At 42.9% G+C, this 13,511-nt stretch overlaps 1 pseudogene; it reads right to left on the reverse strand.

The window, feature by feature from the left end:
• Positions 1-1,865: 1,865 nt before the first annotated feature.
• Positions 1,866-13,511, reverse strand: part of LOC114634103 — a 40,404-nt pseudogene continuing 28,758 nt past the window's right edge.

Consider the following 13,511-nt stretch of genomic DNA (forward strand, 5'->3'; position numbering starts at 1 on the left):
ATCTTCAGTTGTATTATGATTTTTTTGTCATCTGAGGCATACAAATCATTTTAAATAGGTTTCCAAGGCATGACTAAATTTTCTCCAAGTATTATTTATTCATAATAAGTTGCTACATAAATGAAAGCTACAAAATATAGTTCACATATTTAGATGCCCTTTCAGTCTAGAAAATGATGATTAAAAATAATCACATTAATCTTCACAGACCTTGAACTACAGATCACAGTTGAGGTTTTTTAGCAGGTCAATAGCACTTTAATAAAAACAGTTCTGTCAGATGAAAGTCAAAACCAGCCACAGGAGCAAGCCCATGGAAACAGTCAAGAGAACAGCATCCTACAGACTACATTACAGTCTGCCTCAGAGTTCTTTCCTTAATAATACAAAAAAAAGAACTATCATATCCAAATTGCCATTTTTTAATAAATTACTAGAGAAAAATCCAAGAACATCTCCAGTGAATGATGCAATATTACTGGTATTGTTGCCATTCTATTGAAGGTGGTTATTAGTCACCATGCTGAAGCAGTGTTGTTACTACAGTCACCATGCTGAGGCAGTGTTGTTACTGCAGTCACTATGCTGATACATTGTTGTTACTGCAGACTGTTGTTGCTGCTCCAGTTACCATGCTGAGACTGTGTTGTTACTATAGTCACCATGTAGAACAGGGTTGTTACTACAGTCACCAAGCTGATACAGTGTTGTTACTACAGTCACCGTGCTGAGGCTGTGTTGCCGCTTTAGTCACCTTGCTGAGACTATGTTGTTACTATAGTTACCATGCTGATACAATGTTGCTGCTCCAGTCACCATGCTGATACAGTGTTATTGCTCCAGTCACCATGCTGAGGGAGTATTGCTGCTCCAGTCACCATGCTGAGGCTGTGTTGTTACTGTAGTCACCATGATAATACAGGGTTGTTACTACAGTCACTGCACTAAGGCTGTGTTGCTGCTCCAGTCACCATACTGATACAGTATTGTTACTATAGTCACCATGCAGATACAGTGTTTCTACAGTCACTATGCTTTACAGTGCTACTAAAGTCACCATGCAGATGCAGTGTTGTTCCTTCAGTTCCCATGCTGAGACAGTGTTGTTACTACAGTCACCATGCAGATACAGTGTTTCTACAGTGACTATGCTGATACAGTGTTGTTACTACAGTCACCCAGGTAATGCCAACCTGTATAACAAATTCATCTCGTATCTACCAATGAATGCCTTGGGTTATAGGCCCACTCCCTCCTTCACCTCAGCCCCCATCACCAGTAGTCTGCTTTTGATAACTGAATTACTTTATCTCTTATTCTTTCCTTTTTATGGCCTTCATGTCCACCTAATTAGTACTATTTGTCATTCTGGGCCTAAGTTGTTTTACCTAGAATGTATCTTCAAGTTCTTTTACATGTCACTGCAAGAAGATATATTTGCTTCTTCTTTAAAGCTGAATAGATATTTCAATCTATTTTTTCTATCCATTCAATTACCTGTTGGCAATTATTACCAAACCCCAGCTCTCATGAACAAGGCTGAAATGAGCGTGGGAGTAGAAGGACTATTTTAGTTCTTTGGGATGTAGATGACACCTTTTGGCCCATAGGTATTTCTTCTTCAAGGCTTAAGAGCCTCCAATTAAGGACAACATTACTTTACCATCTGGTAACAATGGGTAATGACTCCATTCCTCTGCACATTCACCAACACTTACCATCCTTAATGCTATACAACACTCATAAACCAATTATAGCTGACCCATGTAGATGAAACATTTCCATGTCCATAAGGTAAAGAATTGATATGGCTAAAGATTCAATGTGATTTTTTTTAATTAAGTCAATTTATTGAAACAGTTGACTTAGACATCTGTAATGGTGACTTCATCCTCCTCTCCTGGTTTAATACTGATGGAAGTAATCTGCTTAACAATCTCAGAAGGACTGTGTAAATCAATGAGTGGCTTGTGGATCCTTGTTTGGAAATGACCCCCTTGTCTTGGAACCTTCACCACAAGATATTTTTCTGGTAGTGATTCTCAATGTCTTGGTACCCATGCACAATGATCCTTTTACTTTCCGATTCATTTCCTTCCTGCCTCTGATCAAGTCTGCACAAATCTTTACCAGAGACTTCACGTTGCTGCTAGTGACTGTGATTCAAATTTGGTGAATCTCCACTTTGGACATCTTTCCAGTATCTTTAAATGCTATGGCTAAGGTGCGGCTTCCTGACTGACTTGTTCCTCAGCAGGAGTGAACAGCAGTGAGTCAGGATGGAGTAGACTGAACAGAGCGCTCCACAGTATGCACCACCGCCTGTGACTTGGAAAGGTCAATGTGATTCTTATCAAAAGCTGTTATCAATTTTCTGACTCATTCGAGATGGAGAAGCACAAAGGTACTTATAGAAAAACATAGGGAAGCATATGATAGAGAAGGTAATGGATGCAAAACAAACAAATAAACAAACACCAATAGCCAAAGCCAAGATAGGAAGTGGTAGGACTATGTTCTCTCTCGCAGTCATTAGAAAGAAACAATCCTACTGCTCCCTGGATTTGACTCTTCTGCTTCTAGCATTCCAGGAAGGAAATATTATCTGAAGCCACTGTGGTCATTTGTTTGAGGATCAGTAAGAACCCAGCACACCCTCTTCACTCACACTGTACCACATACCACTTTGTCAGAGATAGCATTGACATTGGGAAGCCGCTCACTTCTCCACTGTCCACCAGATTGACACCAAGTGGCTGACATATATTGGATGCTAGAAAACACACACAGACAGTCCCTTCACTGATCTGGGCTCTGTTAAAGCCCACCTCAGGTTTTCAGACTTTGGACCACAACATGGCCTCTGCTGCTTCCGTGAACTGACTTTGTGCCTGGCACTTCCAGATAGTGAATACTGCACTAAGTTCAATGCTTGGAAAAGAGAAACAATGGATTGGTTACTTGGACCAGAATCCTGTAGTGATCTAGTGAGTCTGAGTCACAGTGACCCAGCTCTGGAACATGAGGCTTCCCTTACTATAATTAGAAGTGACAGAATTAGTGAGTTATGAGTGTCAGCACACTCACTGGCAAATTAACCTGCCACTTTGTTTCAGCTGAGCTGAAGCCAGCTAAATAGGACAATGAGGCTCAGTGCTGTGTTAGCAGGAGCCAGAGAGGGATGAGTACATCAGGGTCAGGGATGACCATGATTGACAACTGACTATAAATGCTGCTGTATCTACAGCAATCTCCGACAAGTCACCTGAGTAGGCAAATAGCATCCCTGACTACACAAAAGCTCACCCAACCCTTGTCCACACTCCTACACCCCAGAGCCCTGCCATCCAGTCTCCTGATGACTCTCCTCGTGCAGCTGCACACTCCTCAGCAGCTGCCCCTGGCTGTCAGAGGTCAGAGTCTCTCCTTTCTGTGTACAAAGCTCAGGACGACTAATGGAATCCATTGAAACAGGATCGATACCTTCTTCAGTGTTTGCCCATCACTTGTACCGAGGCAGGCACTAAAACAAAGCATTAGCCAATATTTTTTATTGGATGGCAGCCAGAGTAGTAAGAAAGCAGGTTTTAATTTCCCTTCTTTATGAGTTTCCAAGGAGACCAGTCAGATAACAAAGGACGTGCTCCATCAAGGATGTGCCCTCCGCCTCTCTGTTTTGTTTGCTCCTACAACCCCACTCACAGGCAGTTTGTTGTCAAACATGCCTCAGTGATGCAGCTTTAATTCTTCACTATCTGGATGCTCTAGGCTCAGAGATTGCATTGTCAAACAAATTCTTACCGCAACAGTTTTTGCATAAACTAAAGACAGTAACCTGCAGTTGAAGAATCTCAAGGGCCACAGGACCCAGATAAACCCTACAGCATGGCTTCCCTTCTGCCTCCCACCCCAGCCTAAGTCATAGCATGTAGATCTTCTCATGATCAGTAGAGGCCTCAGCTACCTTCCTTATCCATGAGCAGTGAAGGAAACTTCCAGAGTCCTTTGTGTATGGTGACTCCAGATAATTGCAGCAGGATGAGGAAGGTAATAGTGGGGGTCTTTCACTCTTTCTAATCAGATGTGATTGGTAAGGACAAAAGCCGCAGACACACACAAGTGCATGAAAGTGGACAGTTGCAGAACATACCTTATCCCTGCTCTCAAAATGAGCCATTCCATCCTTTCCTCTGGATCCATTTCTCTTCACTGTTGTCTCATAGGAGCCAACTCTTCCCCACATCTCTCAAAGCCCCTCTTCCACAGGCAAGGCTCAGCTTCTATGACAGTTGCCATGCCTTAAACTTAGCAATCACCAGCCACCACAGCCACAAATGTATCATGTTTTCCTATACTTTAAATCTTCAAATGTTAGACCTTATCTAAAGCCAAGGACATATGTAAATCCACATTTTCTTCATAGCTTAGAGTACCTGAAAATTCTGGACACATATTTTCACCTGGCACTAATTGGCTGGGGCCAGTAATGTGAGACTAAGGACTGTGTCTCACCCTGAGTACAGACTGGAGCCCTCTCCCTTCCATCTTCTGGGAGTGTGCAGTTTACTATTATGCTAAAACTGCCTGATTTATATAGAAGCGCCATATGTGGAAATCTATGCCGCAGTGTGGAGCATTTAAAAGCAGGCCTGTAGAAGGCAGCCCATTCATTGGGTGAAAGCATCATGAATAGGATGATTACTTTTTATAAAAAGAAGCCAAAGAGGCCATGGCCCTTTTCTCCTAAAGGACACCTAGCAAGAGTCAGCCATCTGCATCCTTAAAAAGCCCAATGAGGTGATCTTGTGTGTTCTATTCCCTGACCTGTGAGAAAAGAGGATCTGCAGTCTCCAAGCTTCGCTGTTCATGAGACTGTCTGTAGTAGTCCAGGCAGATGGAGACAGTGATTGAACAGGCACCAGTTTACAAAGGACAGGGAAGCTGGCAGCATAGGCCTTTAGGAGTCTAATTTTCAGCTATGAAGCACAGTTTGAGTACAAATGCCCAGGGAATCCTTGAGACTCTAACTGCTGCAGATCATGGCCCAGGACTATGAGGGGGTCCTCCTTAGATTGCTAGGCAACTCTGTCTTTCTCTGTTTCTGTTTCTTTGCCTCTTTCCTCCCACCCTTGAGTATAGCATACAATGTTACCTTAATAATTTAGTATACATTGGATTTTTATATGCCTTGTATGAAATGGACAGAAAATGTACTCATTTTATAGCTAAAAGCTATAAATAGTAGATGACCATTTACATCTCAATGATAGCACTAAATAGAGTATGATATTTAGGACCTAAGTATTTAAGAGAGGAAAGGAACACTTTCTTATGCACTTTAGTAAGGTTAAACACCAGAGAGCAGAGATTCCCTTACAGGAGCTAAAACAAACCAACAAACCTACTTTCTACTGCACATCTGGCTCGATAGTAAGTGATACCAGGGTGCTGGCAGGCCATGCATGCGTGGACTCCTTTTCATGGTCAATACCATGTTCCCTGCATCACCATGAAGATATGGATGCAAATTTTATCTCCCAGCTACATGCAAGAGAGTAAGAATCTTGAAGGGTTAAATAATTTGTGTATCACAAACAAGAAGGGACAGAGACAAAGCTGCCTTTCTAAAGCCTGGGCTGAGGATACTGTACTTCCTTCCAGCTCAGTGCTGTAAAGAGAGATGGGCACTCTCTGTGTGCAAACACATGCCCATCTGGCACTACTCAGTTTGTCTGCTAGCCAGGGACTTTTGACAAGAATGAAACAGGCAGGAATCACCAGTCTCGCAGAGGGCAAAGCCATAGGGAGAAAAGCCACCTAAGATAACAAGTCTTCCCCAAGCAGTACCTACTGTCCAATTGATTAAACATCCATGCTTTGCTCTTAGCAAGTGAGAGCCCTGTAGAGGGCAGCTCATCCTTGTGGTAATAACTGCCCCTGTCCTCGTAGGCTGTGGAAAGCAGGTGCCAAATAAGTGGCTCTCATTGCTTGCTTTCATCATTATTGAGTTTTTCATACAGCACCCAAGATGGGGCCAATGGCCATGGCATGCCACCTGGATGTGCTTTGTTTGGCTGATCCTCTGTTCAAGTCACCACCTGTATACAGCCCTATGACTCCCTCTAAAATGACTGTTCCATGTCGGGGTGGCCCATGCGCTTCCCTCCTGTCTTACTGTCAGTGAAGAAGCCATTCCACCTTTAGGTCTTCCAAAGATGTGTCAAGGGATGATATCACTTACAACAGAAGGTGTTACTTCAGTACATGACTCAAAGCACAGCGGTGGGACGTTTAGGGGACACAGTTAGCAGATGACTTAAAGCACAGCACAGGGACATTTAGAGGACACAGTTAGCTGCCTAAGACACTGTCTGGATTTTTTCACAGTATTCACATCAGGATATGCAAGAGAATGTGATAGAAATGTAATGAGTGCAGGTACTGCTGGGTGACCTATTTATCCCTTGGTGACAATACAGTGAAATAGGTGCTTGGAAATTTCCATTTGGCCAGTAGCAAGTCCTGTCCTTGCTAATATGACTCAAAGTTGGCAGAATTTGGTGTTCAGAACCCTTCTGAGAGACTAGCAGGATACAAAGTTTGAAGATGAGAGGATTGCAGATTGTGGAGCTCTGTATGGATGTGGGACTCCACTTGCTAACTCTCCAGTCTTCTTTCCCATGTCTGAATATGTGGATTTGGTAATGTCATGGATGTTTTCATCATCTTCATATGCTCTCTTTCTTTACTAACTAGCTTAGGCAAAACAGAAGAATCGTGACCAAGGCTCTACACAGTCATTTTAGATGTGTGTCTTTTCCAGAGTCTCTTCTAGCAATTGCAACAAGGTAGAGTGCACCACTTCCCAAAGCAGACCTGGTAGAGATATCAGAACTGGTCTCTAAGAAGTTAGTACATCTTGGGAAACTTGACTCTGCTTCGTGGCTCATTGCTCCCAGATTTTCTCTGCCTCTGAGATGTGAATGTCCATCATAGGCCTCAACCACTACACTGTATGGTCACAGATCAATATAGATAGGTCATCTGTATGCATAAGACTCAGGCACAGTAGAAGAGTAGTACCACAGTGCATCAGTAGAGGAGAGTGTTTAGTGCTCTGAAGCCACCCTCATAACCACAGCTCATTTGAAGCTGGATGATATTTAGTAATTCTTCAAAGACACAATTTGAAATGATCCAGTAAAGGCAATGCCTGCAGAAGCCTGGTGAGAGCTACTCCTGCCATCAGACTTGAAAGTCTGAGACTAATGAGGAGACTTGTCTGTGATGTAGATGCCATTGGTCTTCTTGGGAAAAGTCACCAGATATAAGTGTGCCACATTTGTTAAACCCTTTACTGAGGTTTAATCATCAAACCTCACCTGAGGCTCAGCAGACTTAACTGATTCCATGGAAAAGGGCATCTTATTTATCCTTCTTAAAGTCCCATATGTATACCAAAAGCCTCTATGGACCATGGTGGAATACTGTGATCATCAATTTGACATGGGCCAGGATAATAGGCATGTGCCATCACAGCCAGCTCTATTTTTATCCTAACTGAATCTAGTTTGTACTTGATTCCTTGTATCTGGACTTTTGCAGTTATGGCCTGACAGTCCCTATCCTCTTGGTCCAGTTTGTGTTTATCTATCCATAAAAGAACTCACCTCAACATCCTTTTCTGCAGGGGCAGCTCCTTCCAGATACATCATGGATGGCATCATTCACATTCTGACAGTGTGCTATTCCCTAAGGAGCTACATGATGGAACCAATTACTTCTGTTGTTCCTTTCCATTATCCCTTTATTCGTTTGTCTCCTGCTTATTATGAGGCAGGCTCTGGGTTAAGTGATGGCCGTCTGCTACTTCATCATGTCCTGAACCCTCCCAGCAACTCTAAGCTCAATGTCAATTCTCCACTTCTCAGATGAGAATGGGATTTAAGTAGGAGATTTGCAGCAAGTATCACGCTCTGAGTCCTTAGCTGCGGTCCTAACAACATGTATCACCACATGCCCCCACGTAACAATAGCTCTGCAGCCCCAGTGCCTAGACTGAGGCTCAATAGACCCAGGTTAGCTGCAAACTCCGTATCCCAGCTCAAACTGTGATCAGAACAGCAATTTTACTGAATACATTAGATCACCAAGTGAGGATTTTTGTGTTTTAAATGCTAAGTCCCCTCAAGGCCTAACATCTTATTATTAAAGGGACTGTCAGGCAACAGATGATGTGAGGTCTGCAGCTTTGCATCTGCCTTGTTAATCAGGTGTGCACCAAGGAAAAACCCCAGACCATGGTCTCAGTCAACACTGAGCAATGTTACATAATGCTAAGGGCAGAGATTAGGAACAGCCAAGAATACTGAAACAGAATGCTCAGGCAATTGACAGAATGTTGACTTTTAAGTGAAAGACTTCAACACTGATTATATTGCCAGTGTATTTGTTTCTTCTTATTTTAGACACCAAAGAGGCAGTAGATAAAAAGACATCAATGTTAGATCCTAGCCAAAATACACACAGCATATCTTAACAAAAAAGTCCCTCTCAGAAATAGAATACTACCTGCCATGAAATTGTACATTAAGCTGTTATTTTTCTGTGTGATTCAGCATTTGATCATAGGAACCTACCCATGTTTTCCTCCTAGGCTTGAGACCTGAGTTCATCCTTGACCCAAGTGTTTCTCCCTGCTGCTCATGGAGGCCATCCTTGGGTAAATGATGGATGTCTCACTCCAGTGATACAAACAGGAGTCAAAGTAGACTCTTAGAGGAACTAACTCCTGTAGATGAGAGAAGACTTCCTGGTGCCTAGTACATACAGACAGATAACACAAGTCATCTGAAGCCTCCAAGTTACAAATGGCTGACGAAGAGTTTCTATAAATGATTTTGTGCGTGTTGACTAACACACTAGGTTTGAACAGGCAGGTGGGTTGATATGGGAGACAATTTAAGACAGAAAAAAAGAAGGGGTCAAATCTGAAACATAGACAACCACATGGCGTATACAGCACAGCAGAGTATTTCATCTGACCAGAGCAAGGGGCAGAGGTAAGAGAGCAGCAGACACACAAACCAGCACTCAAGGTCATGGGATCTGCACTCTACTAGCAAACGGTGAGAAATCAGACTTTAAATCATAAAGGAACAAGCCTGAATCTGATGGGAGTGGGGTAATAAAAAAATGCTTCTAATGTCCTGTTGTGAGCACAAACTTCGGAAGCAATTAAGCCTGCCACTGAGCCTGATGTCAGCACCACTGGAAGCATTCACTAATGGCACAATACTGACCCCTGTAGCTAGTAACCCTCTGGAGGGCTGGACAGGATTACAGTGACAAGAAGACCTCCATTGTGGTTGAGGACGTTGGAGATCCTGGTGGAATCTATGCTAAGTGATTGAGAGATTAAGATCAGGATGAAAGAGCTTGAAGTGGGAGAGATGTGGTGTCAGTGCTGACTGCAGACTGGAGTCTGTAATCACCTGGGAGACAGACCTCTGGGCATGCTTGTGGGAGATTACCTTGACTGAGTTAGTTAGGGGTGGGAAGACTCTATTCGTTGACCGGGATCCTCGACAGTGTACATGGAAAAGGGGAGGTGAGCAGCGGTGTGAATTCACTCTCTTGTGAAGGTGATAGGACCAGCTGCTTCAGACACTTGATACATTGGCCTCCCCATCATTATGGAACGTTCTCTTAAACTAGGAGCTGTTGCTTTGTCTTTATGTTGCCACTACATTGCTTTGTCTAGAGAGGTTGGTCTGTGGCTATAATAATCTTGACCATGGGGAGGGGAGTTGTCTAAAGCTTTAGATGTTCCCAAATAGGACTGTAGTGTGGAAGAATTTGAAGTGATTGCTTAGAAAAGTCCTTAAATGCTATAAACAGGACTTAATTATAGATTCTAATGGGAAACAGTAATGCTCAAGGAAAACACTAAAGAAAACCCAGAACAGCTTCCGTGAGGCAAGAACTCTCGTAGGCACTGGGCTTGGGGCCAGTTGAGTGATATTTTGGTCAAGAAGGTAGCCTTCATTTGCCCGTGTCCTGAGAACCCGAGTTAAGCAGAACTAAAGAAAACTGACTAATCTGTTTGGAGGAGGAGAGGTGTGTGAGACTGAAGTGAATACAACAAAGCAGCTAGCTGTCACACCTGCAAGACCTGTGCTACTAAAGAGAAACTTGACATTCCCCAGTAAGGGATAGGAAAGGTGTCCTGAGGGCACAACCCCATAGGCTGCAACTCGTAAAACTGAAATTTTACATAAAAGGAGAAAGCCTGAACTTGGAACGCAGCTGCTAGAGTTCTATGCTCCTCCAAAGAAACTCCATAGGAGACTGTGTCCCCAGCGTCAGTGCACATGAATGATACAACCATGACCCAGTGGCCCAGACTTTGTCTCAGGATAACAACAGAATTTGGCAGCACTATCCACATGGTACCAGCTCTGGAGACATGAAATATGCAAAAATGGGGGGGGGGTCATGGAGTCTTTCTGTGTGATTTCAGAGAACAGCTTAGATCAGGCAACAGGTAGCAGGTTGAAATCTCTGTAAGGAGCTTAAAAGTCCATGGGAGAAGCTGTGAAGTGGAAACCCAGTTGCCATGGAGACGCCAGGATAGTGGAGATGTCAACACGGGGCATCCGTTGAAGACAGATACAGATGTGGAAAGGACCCCAGAGGGGTCCATGTATGCTAGAGAGAGCAGATATGGAGGGGTAGGGATACTTAAGCCTTCCAGATCATCAACAATTGTGCCTCAAGCCTGTGGTGCTGGGCTCAGATCATCAGCTTGTGCAATGTTTTCCTCCTAGAGTCAAAAACTACTTTGGATCAGATTCCCAATTCTCCCACTTTGGGATGTGACTATTCCCTGTGCCCTTATATGTTGTAATTATGTAAAATGTTTTGTATTTTATAGTAGTTTTCAGTTAAGAGACTTTTACTTTTAAAATATCAGATTGCTAAAGACTATGGGGGGGGAGTGTCTGAAGTTTTGACCTAAAAATGATGTATTTGGGTGTGAAGTTGGCACAGGATGACATGATAGTTAGCATTGTCAATAGAAACTGGAATCAACTGGGAGACAGGCCTCTGGACACATCTGCAGGGAATGTTCTTGATTGAGTTCATTGAGATGGGAAGACCCACCCACTGTGGGTGGCCCCTTCTCTAGAAGGAATTCCGGGCAGTGTACATGCAAAGTGACTGTAAGAGATAAGTTTTCCAAAGGCAATGTGCACAGAAACAGGCCACTGAGGGCAGTACTGCCATCATAGAATTGGAAGGTAATTATGCTTGTGAAAGATGAGTGAGGAAAGGGAAAAAAAAAAACCAAGAGTTCAGGACAGTGAAGCAAAGAAATAAAAGAAACAGGATAGTTCAACAGTTATGAGCACCAGAGGACCAGGGTACAAATCCAAGCACTCACATGGTGGCTAGCAACCATCTTTAACTGTAGTTCCAGGTGATCTAATGCACTTTGTGTTCTCCATGGACACTGCACACACATAGTGCTCAGGCATACATGTGGACAAAACACACATGCATGAAATAAAAATTGACAAATCCTTTTATAGGAAGAAGGGGAGGATCTGGGAGAACTTCAGAGAGGTGGGAGAATATGACCAAGAAAAAAAATTAAATAATTAAAATAAAATAAAGAACACAACTTAGGTGTTTTAAAGGGGGAGGGAAGAAATGAGAAACTACACCACAGAGAGGACAGTGGCTTCTCAAATGTCGCATGACATGCCAGCCCACAATGGCTGACAAGAAACCACAGGTCTCCATTTGCATTAACTCGGGTCCAAACCCAAAGGAGAATCTTGTAGTACTTACCATTTCTATAAAGAGCAAAATAAAAATAAACACGTGGAACAGTAGGAAAATAAAATATTTATACATTGTCGCTCTCTGCAAATTGGCAGATTAAAAATTCCTGAACCTGGACGGAATAGGACCCTTACGAGCCAGAGAGAACCTTCTGAATAGGACAGGGTAGGTGCTGTAGGCCTTGTTTTCTGAAGACTTTTCTCGGTAGAGAAGAACTGGGGTAGGGTTGCATCTTCAAGGTGGTTAGGCACAGAGAAGTCTTAATAAAATGTCTCCCACAGACTCCGATTCTTTCCCCTGTGCAAGCATTCTGCCTTGTTAATGGGACCAGACTTGAAGGACGGTAATTTAACACAAGTAAAGGAGAGAACAATCTATTCTCAAGTTATTATCTTCTTTAAGGGCCATATCTAGTGAGAATTAAACCAGACAGGAAGATAATTTTGTAAAATTCCTATTTTCTGCTCCCCATTCTGCTCAGAGCCACTCTTGTATATCTGATCACTCAATTGTGAAAGTAGCAGAATATTAAGGTCATCATGAGTGATCATCTCAGAGACTACAAACTAGTATTTCCAAATTCTAGGATTTACCTGTCTCCCATCACACACAGCATCACACACAGTCCCTGGTAGTCCTTTTCTTCCACACAAACGAGCCCTGCTTCTGGTTATGTGTAACATATCCATCCCAGTTTTTGAGATAAAGTTACAAGCTTAATCACCTGAGTACCTCAGATGGATTCCTAAGAAAATTGGTATTACTGGGACACTGGCCCAGCATACTATCAGTGCTTTATGAATAATTTTTCAAGGGTTGCTAAACATCTTGATTTCTTCACTATGCTCTTCTGCATTTGATTTTCATGAGGTCAGGGAGTCAGTGTCATAAACCAGCATCACAACCATGTGGCCAAGGCTGACACTTATCTCAGATCCACTCTCCTGGCCTCTGGGTCTGCAGGACAACCTGAAGGGTGTGTGTCCTCAGTCCTGAAGTCCATTTGTACCATAGGATCAAGTGTGCTTGACTTATTTAAACATTAGCTATCTGAGATTGGCTCCTGGCTTGGTTCTGTGGGTGGCAGGTGCCTATTTGGCTCGTATTTGGTCTCTCTCCTTTGTCTACCATGATGACATCATCAGATGTAGGTAAGGGTAGCACACAGGCTATGTGTTTACCTGCATCTCCTAAGAAGATATTGACATTTCAACAGTAGACTCACTCAGAATCTGATACAGAGTTCAGCAGATATGATTCTTAAGAACATTTTCTAAGTGAAAAAAAGGATGCAAGCTTTCACAGAAAATTTAGGAGATATGATAGAATGTGAGGGCCACATTTGGAACCAATGCTACTCCCGTATCCAAAGGAAGCCATCACTCAAACTGTTCAGTCCTCTTATGTCTGTATTTTATGTGCAGCTTGATAGCACATATGTCTGAACATGTGACACATCAACACTCACTTTTCCACTTCCTATGAATGAATGTGACATCTTTTCCTTCAGCCAACAGTCAGCATCATTTAATGGCCAGCACAAGCCCCACACACCCTACATCACCATGTCTGCAATTGCTCTCAGCAGCAGCAAGATGATAGCTGTGATGTCAACATCTTGTGATGTCAGCATCTTGTGATGTCAGCATCTTGTGATGTCA

Source organism: Grammomys surdaster, unplaced genomic scaffold (genome assembly GCF_004785775.1).
Source record: "Grammomys surdaster isolate TR1022 unplaced genomic scaffold, NIH_TR_1.0 843, whole genome shotgun sequence".
NCBI classification, from domain to species: domain Eukaryota; kingdom Metazoa; phylum Chordata; class Mammalia; order Rodentia; family Muridae; genus Grammomys; species Grammomys surdaster.